This window comes from Schistocerca gregaria, chromosome 8 (assembly GCF_023897955.1).
Source record: "Schistocerca gregaria isolate iqSchGreg1 chromosome 8, iqSchGreg1.2, whole genome shotgun sequence".
In the NCBI taxonomy this organism is placed as follows: domain Eukaryota; kingdom Metazoa; phylum Arthropoda; class Insecta; order Orthoptera; family Acrididae; genus Schistocerca; species Schistocerca gregaria.
The window spans coordinates 164778662-164794392 of record NC_064927.1 but is presented as its reverse complement, the minus strand read 5'-3'; the positions used below and the strand labels follow the sequence as shown (position 1 = coordinate 164794392).

Sequence of the window (15731 nt, the reverse complement as noted above, 5' to 3'; positions counted from 1 at the left end):
AACTTAGAACTACTTAAACCTATCTAACCTAAGGATATCACACACATCCATGCCCGAGGCAAGATTCGAACCTGCGACTGTAGCGGTCACGCGGCTCCAGACTGTAGCGCCTAAAACCACACAGCCGCCCCGGCCGGCTATGATAGACCGTCTGTCCGGCTAGACACTGCATTCCACAACAGTTTTATCTACACCACCTTCATTAGTCTGAGAATCATTGTTAGCCATTGGGCTTGTGGCGCCGCCCGCCCCTTTACTATCCCATGAAATTGGAATGAAAAGTGGGAGATCAACAAATTTTTAAGTTTACAGCACTCATCATAGAATATAAGTTCCCATGTAAAGTATTATTGGTCAGATTTACATATGTTAGTACGTACCTCTCAATAGTTAGTAACTGCATTATGTCAATTTGTATTTGGAATACGGTCCAACATACATAAACAGATCGAAAGCACAGACAATACAGTTAAGTAGGATCACAAATACCTATAACTGTAAAAGAAGTTATAATATTATTATTGGACTCTGTACGAGAGTCACTCCAAAACAAATGCATACTATTTTTGTAAAAATACGGTTTTCATTCTGCATGTGTGAAAGTTTTACAGTGTGTAGATACATCCTTCCCGCTTGTTTTCAAACTTAGTTCAACCTGTTCCCGTGAGTGGCGCCATCACAGCATCTCTTCAAGATGGCTGTTATACTTGACGTTCGTCAGAAGCAACGTGCTGTCATTGAATTCCTGTGCTGTAAAAACGAGACAGTGGGAAACATCCACAAGAGGTTGAAAAAGGTGTATGGAGATGCTGCTGTCGATCGCAGTACAGTTAGTCGGTGGGCAAGCAGGTTACGTGATGAAAGTGGGCACGGCAATATTGAGGATTGTCATCGCAGCGGCAGGCCTCGTACTGCACACACTCCAGGCAATGTGCAGAGAGTTAACGAATTTGTGACTGTTGACAGACGCATCACATTGAATGAATTGTCACGCTACGTTGGATAGGGGAAGGAAGTGTTTTTGCAGAATACTGAAAGTGTTGTCGCTAAAAAGGTTTGTGCCAGGTGGGTTCCCAGGATGTAGACGGTGGCCCACAAAGATACAAGAAAAACGGTATGCAGCGAACCTTTGGAACAGTACGAGAATGGTGGAGATGAATTTCTTGGAAGAATTGTGACAGGTGATGAAACATGGCTCCATCATTTTTCACTCGAGACGAAGAGGCAATCAATGGAGTGGCATCACGCAAATTCACCCAATAAAAAATAATTCAAAACCACACCCTCTGCTGGAAAAGTTATGCATACAGTGTCTTTTGATTCCGAAGGACTCTTGCTTGTGGACATAATGCCAAGTGGAACCACCATAAATTCTGCTGCATATGTGACGACACTGAAGAAACTTGAAGCTCGACTGAGTTGTGTTCAACTACATCGGCAAAAGCAGGATGTTTTGCTGTTGCACGACAATGCACGGCCACATGCCAGTCAAAAAACCATGGAAGCGATCACAAAAGTCGGATGGACAACACTGAAACACCCGGCTTATAGTCCTGACCTGGCTCCATGTGACTACCATCTCTTTGGGAAACTGAAAGACTTTCTTCGTGGAACAAGGTTTGAAGATGATGACTCCCTTGTGCATGCTGCCAAACAATGGCTCCAACAGGTTGGTCCAGAATTTTACAGTGCTGGTATACAGGCGATGGTTCCAAGATGGCGTAAGGCAGTTGGGAGGGATGGAAATTATGTGGAAAAATGAAAATATTGTTCCTAAAGGATGGATCTACACACTATAAAACTTTCATACATGTAGAATAAAAGATGGATTTAAAAAAATAGTGTGCATTTCTTTTGGAGTGACCCTCGTATTAAGAGTATGAAAATATTTCATTTCCTACTAGAACATTTTCATTCAGAGACACTAATTTAATTTTTAAGTAGCTTTAAAAGACTGAAAATATTTCGTTCCTTACAACTACACTTTCATGCTTAGACGATAATTATCTTTTAAATAGCATTCTTGAGCGGCGATTGTTTATATCTATTCAAAATGATCAAAATGGCTCTGAGCACTATGGGACTTAACATCTGTGGTCATCAGTCCACTAGAACTTAGAACTACTCAAACCTAACTAAACGAAGGACATCACACACATCCATGCCCGAGGCAGGATTCGAACCTGCAACCGTAGCGGTCACGCGGTACCAGACTGAAGCGCCTAGAACGGCACGGCCCCAACGGCCGGCAAAATGACCTTTTTTTGTATCTTTAGTTGTTCGCATATGTTATTTGGGCGGGTAGGTTATACTTCTACTGTCAGGGAAGACGCGTTGTTGAACAAGTACAAATGGAACCCTCATGTCATGAAGTACTGTAATTTTGAAAGTAAACCGAAACCAATTCACGGGCACTTGAGCTCATTATGTTTAAAGTCAAGGCTGCAACATAGACTCTCTACTGATCTGTAAATTTCAAACAATCGCAAAGTACAGGTATGAAATGTCTAACAATTCAGCCACACATTTCTGTACTAAAACTGAGTCTCTACGCATTCTCCAAGATGAAGCACTGGCTAACGAGAAGACAGTCACCTGAGGTTGGGCGCGCTTTCTACCACATGTGGTATAACACACTTCATACGGGAAAACTTCTCATCGTATTCCACTCACAAACTTTCTCTAAAGAACTCAGCCGCATCCCGCTGTGGATGTAGATCTAAGAGAACACTTCACGGTTGTGTTGATATCTGTATAGGCTGGTTAACCGAGCCGGTGCAAGGCCCAGTTTTGTAGGTTTCCTACATCATTTGTCAGCTCCTTATAGATGTGTTCTTATTTCAGCAAAGGACATTGAGTTGATTCTAGTAACGCTTAACGGTATCTATGTACTGCTCTATCGTAAGTCCCCAACTATAAAATAATAGAAGACTATATTTGAAATCAATAGGCCATGAACAACAGTTCTCTGATATTGTCTGTCTGTATGAAAAACCTTGTACCGCCGTAGTTTCTTTAGTAACAGTTATTAATCATGTTACAACTTTCCTAATAAGCACATATATTCCTGCTGACAAAAGTTAAGGGTTACCTCCTATTATCTTGACGGACATCCTTTTATCTGGCGTAGTGCAACACCTCGGTGTGGCGTCGACTCAACAATTCTTTGGGAGTCCCGTGCAGAAATACTGAACCATGCTGTCCCCATGGCCGTTCATAATTACGAAAGTGTTGCCTGTCAGGATTTTGTGCACGAACTGATCCGGCCGGAGTGGCCGAGCGGTTCTAGGCGCCACTGTCTGGAACCGGGAGACCGCTACTGTCGCAGGTTCGAATCCTGCCTCGGGCATGGATGTGTGTGATGTTCTTAGGTGAGTTAGGTTTAAGTAGTTCTAAGTTCTAGGGGACTGATGACCTCAGATGTTAAGTCCCATAGTGCTCAGAGCCATTTGAATCATTTTTGTTGCACGAACTGACCTTTCGATTATGTCTCATAAATGTTCGATGGAATTCTTGTTGGACGATCTGGGTGGCCAAATCATTCTCTCGAATTGTTTTCAATGTTCTTCAAACCAATCACGAACAATTGTGAGCCTGTGATATGGCGCATGGTTATCCATAAAAATCCCATCGTTGTTTGAGAACATGGAGTCCATGAGTGGCTGCAAATGGACTCCAACTAGCCGAACATAACCATTTTTGGTCAGTCATTGGTTCACTTGGACCAGAAGACCCAGTCCATTCCATGTAAACACAGGCCACACCATTATGGAGTCACTACGAGCTTTCTCGATAAATTTTTGACAACTTGTATGCGCGGCTTTGTGATATCTGCGCCACACTCGAACCCTGACATCAGCTCTTACCAACTGAAATTGGGACTCATCTGATCAGGCTAGGGTTTTACATTCGTCCAGGGTCCAATCGATAAGGTCTCGTGCCCAGGTGAGTCGTCGCAGCTGATGTCGTTCTGTTGGCCAAGACACTCAAGTTGCCGTCTGCTGCCATAGTCCGTTATCGCCAGATTTCGCCTCACTGTCTTAACCTATACGTTCGTCGTACATCTCACATACATCCCACATTCTTTCCTGCAGTTATTTCACGCAGTGTTGCTTGTGTATTATCACTGATAACTCTACGCAGTCGCCGCTGCTCTTGGTCGTTAAGTGAAGGCCGTCGGCAATTTCGTTGCCTGTGGTGAGATATAATGCCTGAAATTTGGTATTTTCGGCACATTCTTGAAGCTGTAGATCCTAGAATATTCCGTAATGGAATGTCCCATGCGTCTAGCTCCACTTATCATTCCGCATTCAAAGCTGTTCATTCACGTCGTACGGCCATAATCAGGTCGTAAACCTTTTCATATGACACACCTGAATACAAATGACAACTCAGCCAATGCACAGGGCTTGTATACCTTCCATATGCAACGCTACAGCTATATGTACAAGTGCATATCGCTATCCCATGACATTTGTCACCTCAGTGCATTGCACAAATCCTAAGTTTCCCACTATAAAATCACATAAAACTAAACTTTTCAAACGGGTCAAATACAGAACTTCACTGATACACTCTACTTACATCAAAATTTCCTACTGCTACGCTATTGTTTATTAAATATCTGAAGTTTTGTAAAAGTTTTCCAGCAAAGCGTATACAACAAGTAGAGTCGCGTAGGACGTAAAACGCCCATTGCTTCGTGAATTGTTTAAGATACCAAACGAGTTTTTCGGGAAATTATACCATGTTGGAGGGCACGTAATTTTGTTGAATGTTTAGTCCTGTTACTTCTTGTAGTGGCCGAGATGTTGAAGCAAGAATGGTTTTTGAAAATAAAACGAAATACTTTTCCTGACAATAAAAGTGAAGCATCCCGAAGACACGGTCGGATGCCAGTGTAAGTTGGTGCATGTACACGCCATCGGCGGATAAGTAAATTATTAGAGCTATAGATGTATGTGCCAGGTAGAACCACCACCAGAGACCATTATTCCTGTTTGTATTTAGTGCAGTTTCTAGGCCTGGTGGAATTTATTAAGGAACTAGAACTGCGCGAGATGATGTGTGATCGTTGTGAAGGACACGGAGAAGCTGCATACTGGTGGTCGTCAGCGTTATCAGCATTATCAGAGTTTGAAATGGGCCTCATTGTGGGCCTCCATTTGGCCGACTGGTCGAATCGTGCAGTATCCAGATTTGTGGGGCATTCATACGTACGTAATCCGATGCTCAGCTGCATGAGAACGTGACAGCAGGCATAGCCGTCGTTAGGGTTCCGGTGGATGTCATCCGAACACTGTAGGGTAATATGTGGTTCTATGGGATAACATGTTACACTTTTGTTATCTTAGGCTGACGAAATACGTTCTTCCAATTTGAGAATATCGTCTTACGTAGCTGTTAAATGTGGGATACCCTGCTGTGCGCGTTCTCGTTTTATGAATGTGCAGGTGAATGATTGTTCTTTGGGCGTCGCGGCTTGATTGTGCCTTGGAGGCCAAGGAGCAAAGGGGGACGTGTTAGAATGTAACCGATTAAAAAGAGTTGAAAGTTGGTTACTCAAAAATGCCACTCATGGACTGAATGGACTTGATAGCAGATGTCAAAGCAAGCCATGTGTAGTGTGTTTCAACCTTTTGGCTCAAATTGGAACTGGGGGTAATGGGCTCACAACCAATTATATTGATACAGGGAATCAATGGATTGAAATGGACATTTATTGTGGACGGATATACACACGTAGGAACGTATCTCATAGTAATTGTTCAAAGCGACGACTGCCAGTCGCAGTGGACGCATTGCACCGTCACGTGCAGTTCTGGAGAGCTCTCGCAAAGATGTCGGGTGTCTGCCGTACACTGGAACAGAATTAACCAAGATCGCCTAATATGACCTCATGTGCTACCTGGTTTTCCTGCGAAATGCGCTGCACAGTTCGTGGAGACTGTACCCATTTTTGTCCACGAAACGGAATGGCTTCTACACGATTCGATATTAATGTTACGAGCATAAGAACTTTCATCGTTGGATTGGAAGGAGATGTCCTATCCCATGGTCACCGCGATCGCGGGATCTCACACCTCTGGACTTCTTCCTCTGGGGGTACGTAAAGACGTTGGCGTACGAAACCTCCATAGACAAGGATGAAGAAGTGCTTGCTAGCGTCCAAGTTGCCTGTCTCCTGGTGCGACAGACTCCAGGTATCTTTGAAAGAGTGCGGTAGGACTTCATGCGCCGTTGCATGCATTGAGTCTGACGGTCGTTACTCTGAACAGTTATTACGAGCTACACTGTTGCTATGCTGTGTATGCTATGCATGTCCATAGCACAATGAATATGCATTTCCGACCATTGGTTTCCTGTCTCAATATAATCTGTTGTTGACCCATTATTACCTGTTTCAGTCTGACGCAAAAGGCTTGAGAGACCCTGTGTATGTTGTAATTTGTCATTGAGCTACGAAGATAGATAGGTCTGTTCAACTGTTATTGTAATCGAAACTGTACAAGGATAATATTGTGCATCAAATACGGAAGAGCTAAACTGTTTAGGTCATTTTGTACCTTGGTCAGATTAAAGCTGTCATTCAGCACCCACGCACAGCAATAAGTTGAAGAAGTCTAAAAACACGGCTCTGTGAAACGGCGTGGTAGGATAACGAAAGTGATAAACTACAAAAACGGCGACCGGAATTTATTTACAAGGTAGATTGGGCATACATACGTCTGGGTGAAAGATTGTTCATGAGGTGCAAAGTTACTGTTAACCCAACACTATAAAATACCTCAACATCTTTGAATGAATTGTCCTATTATGTACCAAGTACACTGTAACCTCATTGCATGTGCAGCTGCCAACGGAGAATATGTAGCGGGCGCTCTGGGACATTCTGTATCATACCACACCACTGGTCACATGCTAGAAGAAGCCGGACTAGGAAAATACTGTTCTAAGTGTAGGCTGAAGTTGACACTACGACAAAAACGGCTGCCTTTGGTGGGGGCCGTCGCCGGGAAACATGGACTGCTGATGTATACCATCGCACTGTGTTTAGCGATGAATCGTGGGTCTGCACTACCCAGATTACTATCGTCGGCGACTTTGGCGGCGATATGGGGAAAGATCCCTTTCTTCCAGTGTTTTGGAGACGCACAGCGGTGTTACTCGTGGGGTCATAGTCTGGGGAGCTGTAGAGTCCGTAGAGTATGACTTCAGGCCGTGGCTGGCATTGACTGAGGGAACTCTGACGGCACAGTTGTATATCACGAACATCTTGTGTCCCTCTCATGTTACAGTATCGTGATACCGTTTTCCAAGAGGGCTATACTCATTCACACACGGCATGTGTCTGTATGAACTACTTAGGTGATGTTTAGGCAAAATTGCCAGATCCGTCGTCCATGTATCACATGTAGGACTAGCTAGGGCGTCAATTCCATCTCACTGCCAGTTTCCGGAATATGAAGGACAGTACAATAGTTGTGGGCCAGCTTGCGTCAGGAGATGATACAACAGCTTTTTGACACTCTTTCCATCTGAAACAGAGCAAATATCCAGGCCATAGGGAGTGCTACGTTGTAGTGAGAAGTGTTTTCATGGTGCCGTGTTCTCTGTAAATTGCACTCGACTTTCTAATCACTTAGATATCACACAACCTCCCAACCCATGAAGTTTTATATCGTTTCCTCATCCCCGTGTGGGTGTTTCATTCTGTTTGTCAGACAGTGTTCTTTTCAAATGGTATTCCAGTTACCTTGAAGAGATGACATCTCTCCACCCATTTCTGGGTCTTCCTCTTCCTCTCGTTCCCTCTATTGTCCTTCGGAAAGCTATTCTAGGTAGTCTGTTTTCTTTCATTCTTGCTATATGGCCTGCCCAGTTCAACCTTCTCTTCTTTAGTACATCTACGATGTTACGGTGTTTGTACAACTCTCTTAGTTCTTCATTCCCACGTTATCTTCATCATATACTGCACCAAAAATTTTTCTTAGTAATTTTCTTTCAGATATCAACAGTTTTTCTTCATCTTTCTTTCTAAATATTAATGCTTCACGTCCGTGTAATGTTACTGGTATAATGGCTGACTGACAGAAACGGATTTTTAAGTTTGTGCTAAGTGATCTCTTCTGCAAGATTCTGATAAATTGTTCACTGTTGCTAATCGGGCATCTACTTCTATACCCATTCCATTATTGTCACTAAACAGACTCCCTAAGTCCTTTAAGCGGTCAACTGCTTTGAAAGTGAATCCAGCTGCAGCTAAAGGTGCATAGCTTTGGTTATTATTACTTAGGACCAGATTTTCTGTCTTTTCTTGATTAACATGTAATCCTTCCTTCTCAGCAATTTTGCAATAATTTTGCATCATCTTGATTAATTCTGTTTTGGAACATTAATACTACATCAAGTCTAATAATGTTCACCTCCTGCATTTGGATCCCTTGTGGATTAGTTTTACGAAATTCTCTGTCGATCTTCTCTAAGACGAGGTGCCGGCAGCTGTGGCCGAGTAGTTCTAGGCGCTTCAGTCCAGAAACGCGCTGCTGCTACGGTCGTAAGTTCGAATCCTGCCTGGGGCATGGATGTGTGTCATGTCCCTAGGCTAGTTAGGTTTAAGTAGTTCTACGTCTTGGGGACTGATGACCTAATATGTTAAGTCTCATAGTGCTTAGAGCCATTTGAACCATTTTTCTAAGACGAGGTTAAATAAAATAAGTGAAACGGCGCCTTCTTGTCTCAGTCCAGTGAACATCTCAAATTTTCTGTTTCTCTTACAGCTGTCTTGATATGGGGTGTCTTGATATGTATGTATGAGCATAGCCATTCAATATTTGCTATATATAACGATGGAGCTTCAGTTGAGAGCCCTGCAGAGTGTCGAGAGGAGACACATCTACGTTAAATCAGGATGGTTGTTGGGAACCTGTGTAGCATCTTCGACGCTAGTAAAGTGTTATTCGAGTTCAGTCATTTATTCACAAGATTTACAGGTCATAGTTCTTCCTCACCAGCTACGGCTGTAGATAAGCTACTGGTGCATGATCGATTCTAGTTGATGTTAGTCCCGCCAGCTCAGCAGCTGCACCCCCAGGAGAATACGTCAGCGACATTGACGCCATGGCTGATAGCCAGCGAGCAGACATAGCTGTTTCCCAGTGCGTAGTAGTCTCGCGCTAGCTGCTGGAGTGTCCTCGGTCTCACTCCAAATTCTATGATGACACTTGATGACCCATCCATGATTTACTTGGTGTCAGTAGTCGATGGTCGATTGACCTCGTATCTACCTCTGGTAGGTTTCAACACCCAGAGGCCCCTGAATTTTGAACAGGAACATGTACCCCAAGAGACCTTGTTTCTGGCTTGCACAATGAAGTTCTATGCCGACAGCACTCTGCTATGTGGCGTTGTGGAAAGACAGTTTCTCCATTAGTAGATGGTAGGTGGCGAGCAACATGAAGTTCATCAGGTGAAGGCCATCATTTTGAGTACATCTTCGGTTATTTAAGAGACAGTGTTGGAGCATCTAGGACAAAGATTCGCTACAGCATCATAAGCATGGAATGGAGTGCATTTACTATGAATGCCAGCTGGAGAGCTGAGGTACTTGAAGGGAGCTAGAGTGAGGCAATGACGTAAGGCTCGGTTCGACTATGACGGCATATGTCCTCCTTATTCTGATATATTCACTTAACAGGCTGTTAAAGTCTGTATCGGTTTCTCACTATGCCCTCTTATGAAAGAGTTTCTAGCAATATGCTTGTCTCGCTTTCTTCGGTTTTGTGTCGCAGTGTCCTTTCCGCTGAATGTGTGTACTCACTCGACAGACGTACTGGCTACCTTCCTGCGTCTGCCTCTGTATCTTGCAAGACTCGAGTTTGCTTGTGCTTGTAGCAATGTGAATGATCATCACTGCCGCACATTGTTCGTAAGAACTAGCCATTTCCTCGTGTCACGTCTGCACTGTACGCACACTCAAAGAACCATACTTGTCACTGTTGGGTGACGCCGTGAGGCAGAATGACTCAGCAGAGCTCCTACTACTACAAACCTTTGGCGGCGCAACCTGCTACTACGAGTACACGATGTGCATCATTACGATTCCGTTTACTTTTGGGTCCCCCCTCGTACATCTTAATTGGACAATACGCTACACAGTTAATAAATATTGACTATCTGATCGAAAGTACACGCGGACTGTTCCTGTTTGTCAGTACATGAGCTCTACCCGGTCTTGGTTTAGCTCTGGTTGTTACTTTGCATTTTCGCTTCACAGTAACATCACCAACAGTCGACTTCGAAAAATTTAAAAGGACTGAAATGTCCATGATGCATTCGTTATTCAGGTGGCATGTTCGTTGATGTTCGAAGTCACTGACCACTAGGGACCGACCCACTCTGCTGCTTCTCTAATGACAACACAACACGCCCCCCTTCTTTATTACTCTCGTAACATTTAGTGGTCAGGGCGTCCGGACACTTTTCATCAGATAGTACAGGTTTAACAAAACCGAAGCATTACTGATGAATATTACTTCAGTGAACTTCAATGGACTTTTGATGAAAAATATTTTAAATCATCATCATCATCATCATAATCATTTAAGACTGATAATGCCTTTCAGCGTTCAGTCTGGAGCATAGTCCCCCTTATAAAATTCCTCCATGATCCTCTATTCAGTGCTAACATTGATGCCTCTTCTGATGTTAAGCCTATTACTTCAAAATCATTCTTAACCGAATCCAGATACCTTCTCCTTGGTCTACCCCGACACCTCCTACCCTCTGCTCCTGAGCCCATGAGTCTCTTGGATAACCTTGCTTCTCCCATGCGTGTAACATGCCCCCACCATCTAAGCCTGTTCGCCCTGACTGCTACATCTATAGAGTTCATTCCCAGTTTTTCTTTGATTTCTTCATTGCGGACACCCTCCTGCCATTGTTCCCATCTACTAGTACCTGCAATCATCCTAGCTACTTTCATATCCGTAACCTCAACCTTATTGATAAGGTAACCTGAATCCTCCCAGCTTTCGCTCCCATACAACAAAGTTGGTCGAAAGATTGAACGGTGCACAGATAACTTAGTCTTGGTACTGACTTCCTTCTTGCAGAAGAAAGTAGATCGTAGCTGAGCGCTCACTGCATTAGCTTTGCTACACCTCGCTTCCAGTTCTTTCACTAAGTTGCCATTCTGTGAGAATATGCATCCTAAGTACTTGAGGCCGTGAACCTGTTCTAACTTTGTTCCTCCTATTTGGCACTCAATCCGTTTATATCTCTTTCCCACTGCCATTACTTTCGTTTTTGACATGTTAATCTTCATACCATAGTCCTTACATTTCTGATCTAGCTCTGAAATATTACTTTGCAAGCTTTCAATAGAATCTGCCATCACAACTAAGTCGTCCGCATATGCGAGACTGCTTATTTTTTGTTCACATAGCTTAATCTCACCCAGCGAGTTTATTGTTTTCAACATATGATCCATAAATGAAATGAACAACAGTGGAGACAGGTTGCAGCCTTGTCTTACCCCTGAAACTACTCTGAACCATAAGCTCAATTTACCGTCAACTCTACCTGCTGCCTGACTATCTATGTAAAAACCTTTAATTGCTTGCAAAAGTTTGCCTCCTATTCCATAATCTCGTAGAACAGACAATAACTTTCTTCCAGGAACCCGGTCATATGCCTTTTCTAGATCTATAAAGCATAGATACAATTCCCTATTCAACTCGTAACACTTCTCCATTATTTACCGTAAGCTAAAGATCTGGTCCTGACAACCTCTAACAGGCCTAAACCCACACTGATTTTCATCCGATTTGTCCTCAACTGATACTCGCACTTTCCTTTCGACAATACCTGTGAAGGTTTTACCCACAACGCTGATTAAAGAGATACCTCTGTAGTTGTTACAATCTTTTCTGTTTCCATGTTTAAAGACTGGTGTGATTACTGCTTTAGTCCAGTCTGATGGAACCTGTCCCGACTCCCACGCCATTTCAATTATCCTGTGTAGCCATTTAAGACCTGACATTCCACTGTATTTGATGAGCTCCGACTTAATTTTATCCACCCCGGCCGCTTTATTGCACTGCAATATACTGACCATTTTCTCCACTTCCTCAAATGTGATCCTGTTTCCATCCTCATTCCTATCCCATTGTACATCGAAATCTGAAACATTACTGATCGTGTTTTCACCTACATTGAGCAACTCTTCAAAATATTCCCTCCATCTGCCCAAGGCATCCACAGGATTCACCAGCAGTTTTCCTGACCTGTCCAAAATACTTGTCATTTCCTTCTTACCTCCCTTTCGAAGACTGCTAATTACACTCCAAAATTGTTTTCCAGCAGCTTGACCCAAAGTCTCCAACCTGTTTCCAAAGTCTTCCCAAGATTTCTTCTTGGATGCTGTAATTATCTGTTTGGCTTTGTTTCTTCCTTCAACATAACTTTCTCTGTCTACCTGAGTTCTAGTACGTAGCCATTCTTGATACGCCATCTTTTTCCTTTTACAGGCTCCCTTGACTGTGTCATTCCACCAAGCTGTTTGCTTCATCCTACCTTTACACACTACTGTTCCAAGACATTCTTTAGCCACTTCTAGTACTGTGTCCCTGTACCTTGTCCATTCCTTTCCCAATGACTGTAATTGACTACATTCAACTAACTGGCACCTTTCTGAGATCGCTGTTATGTACTTGTGCCTGTTTTCATTATCCTGAAGTTTCTCCACTCTTATCCTCCTACATATGGGCCTGACCTCCTGCACTTTCGGCCTCACAATCCCAATTTCACTGCAGATGAAATAGTGCTCAGTGTCATCAAAGAATCCCCTGAATACACGTGTGTCCCTCACGGCCTTCCTGCATTCCTGATCTGTTATTATATAGTCAATGACAGGTCTGGTTCCCCTGCCTTCCCAAGTATACCGGTGAATGTTCTTATGTTTAAAAAAAGGAGTTTGTGATTACTAAGCCCATACTGGAACAGAAATCCAAGAGTTGTTTCCCGTTTCTGTTGGCCTCCAATCCTCTCCAAATTTACCCATAACTTTTTCATACCATTCTGTTCGATTACCAATCCTGGCATTAAACTCACCCACGAGCAGAACACTGTCCACTGAATGATTTTAATAATTTTTTTCTAATTTATAGCTCTTACTATTCTGTGTTGTAACATCCCCATTGGTGACGTTTACACCACAACAGCCAACTCTAGACGCTTTAACTCCAAATTTTAACAAGTTTCTCGTATACTTGTGCGAAAAGTTTAGTTTCAACGTCAAAATTAACAACCGTTCTATGACTAAATTAGACTTTCAATCAGCGTTCCAAGCCCTGTAGAAAAATTTTACCGGTCAATTTAAGACGTAATATTCGTTTAGATATTTCTCCAGATACAAGACTTAGTAAGATTAAACAAACACAAATTTATGTGCCCCTCTGCTTTATATCATTTCCCAAACACCATGCTTCTATATCCTAAAAAATTAGCTCATCGACCAGGCCCTAAAGGACGAAGGAATGCTCACTGACCACTGCCATCATCCTGTGCCAACGGCGTCATTCGAAGCTGTTTGGAATGGTATGTTGACAGCGCACCGGTCTCCCGGCCGTTCTGCTGACTTTCTACGCCTTGGAGTCAATATTTCTCAGTCAAGTAGCCCTCCAGTTGGCATCACGAGAGTGCGTGCGTCCCATACCAGTCTTCCAACCAAGAAAATTTCCTTGGCGGTACGAGGAATCTGAGATCGGTACTTCACATGGACCACTAAGCTTTAGAGGCACATCCCCATATCTTCAACTCTTCATGAAATAAAAGGAGTGCTACGCGACTCACCCTTTATATCTGTAGAGTAACTCAGGTGCACAACGATTTTCATCAAATTTAGTAAAAACCCAGTAGCTTTAGTCATTGGCAGTACATACGAGGGTCACTCCAAAAGAAATGCACACTATTTTTTTTAAATCCGTCTTTCATTCTACATGTTTGAATGTTTTACAGTGAGTAGCTACATCCGTCAGGAACAATATTTTCATTTCTCCACATAATTTCCATCCCTCTCAACTGCCTTACCCCATCTGGAAAACAGCACCTGTACACCCGCACTGTAAAATTCTGGACCAACCTGTTGGAGCCATTGTTTGGCAGCATACACAAGGGAGTCATCATCTTCAAACCTTGTTCCACGAAGAAAGTCTTTCAGTTTCCCAAAGAGATGGTAGTCACATGGAGCCAGGTCAGGACTGTAAGGCGGGTGTTTCAGTGTTATCCATCCGAGTTTTGTGATCGCTTCCATGGTTTTTTGACCGACATGTAGCCGTGCATTGTCGTGCAATAGCAAAACATCCTGCTTTTGCCGATGTGGTGGAACAACTCATTCGAGCTTGAAGTTACTTCAGTGTCGTCACATATGTATCAGAATTTATGGTGGTTCCACTTGACATGATATCCACAAGCAAGAGTCCTTCGGAATCGAAAAACACCGTAGCCATAACTTTTCCAGCAGAAGGTGTGGTTTTGAAATTTTTTTCTTGGGTGAATTTGCATGATGCACTCCATTGACTGCTTCTTCGTCTCTGGTGAAAAATGATGGAGCCATGTTCTTCCAAGAAATTCATCTCCACCATTCTCGTACTGTTCCAAAAGTTCGCTGCATACCGTTTTTCTTGTATCTTTGTGAGCCACCGTCTACATCCTGGGAACCCACCTCGCACAAACCTTTTTAGCGCCAACACTTTCAGTATTCTGCAAACACTTCCTTCCCCTATCCAACGTAGTGTGACAATTCATTCAATGTGATGCGTCTGTCAGCAGTCACAAATTCGTTAACTCTCTGCACATTGCCTGGAGTGTGTGCAGTACGAGGCCTGCCACTACGAGGACAATCCTCAATATTGCCGTGCCCGCCTTCATCACGTAACCTGCTTGCCCACCGACTAACTGTACTGCGATCGACAGCAGCATCTCCATACACCTTTTTCAACCTCTTGTGGATGTTTCCCACTGTCTCGTTTTTACAGCACAGGAATTCAATGACAGCACGTTGATTCTGACGAACGTCAAGTATAACAGCCATCTTGAAGAGATGCTGTGATGGCGCCACTCACGGGAACAGGTTGAACTAAGTTTGAAAACAAGCGGGAAGGATGTATCTACACACTGTAAAACTTTCACACATGTAGAATGAAAACTGTATTTTTACAGAAATTGTGTGCATTTATTTTGGAGCGACCCTCGTACCTGCATGTTACAGCCACTTTTGATTTTCTACCTCAAAATTTTATGACTATTGAATGTTTCGATCTGAATTAAATAACAGAAAAACTACTGAACGTATTATTATCAGATCTGATACATATGACGTTCTACATTGACGACTTCCAGTTGTACCCAAATGCAAATCGTCTTCACAACAATACTCAAGAATGGCAGTTGCGACCTTTGTGCTTTATCAGAATGTGCATAGGGTGTAGGATTAAAGGTCAATCCGTCCAAAACCTAAGCGGTTCTAGTTAGAAATTCCAGGTTCGACAACCTGAAACATTGAGGAGCCGAATATCTTTAATTCTAAAAGGGCCAATATAACTTTATCTCTCCCAGAGAAAAAGTATAAAAATAATAATGGATAGGGTTGAGAACATAGCAAGAAGGTATCAGCAGCTCATCATGCCCTATAAAAATATAAAAAGAACTTCCTTTTTGACCTCAAAAAC

At 43.0% G+C, this 15731-nt stretch overlaps 1 protein-coding gene across 2 annotated transcripts in view; it reads left to right on the top strand.

The window, feature by feature from the left end:
- The window catches only part of LOC126284692 (coiled-coil domain-containing protein 96-like), a 141731-nt gene that overhangs the window by 64828 nt on the left and 61172 nt on the right, over positions 1-15731 (top strand). The window lies entirely within an intron of this gene.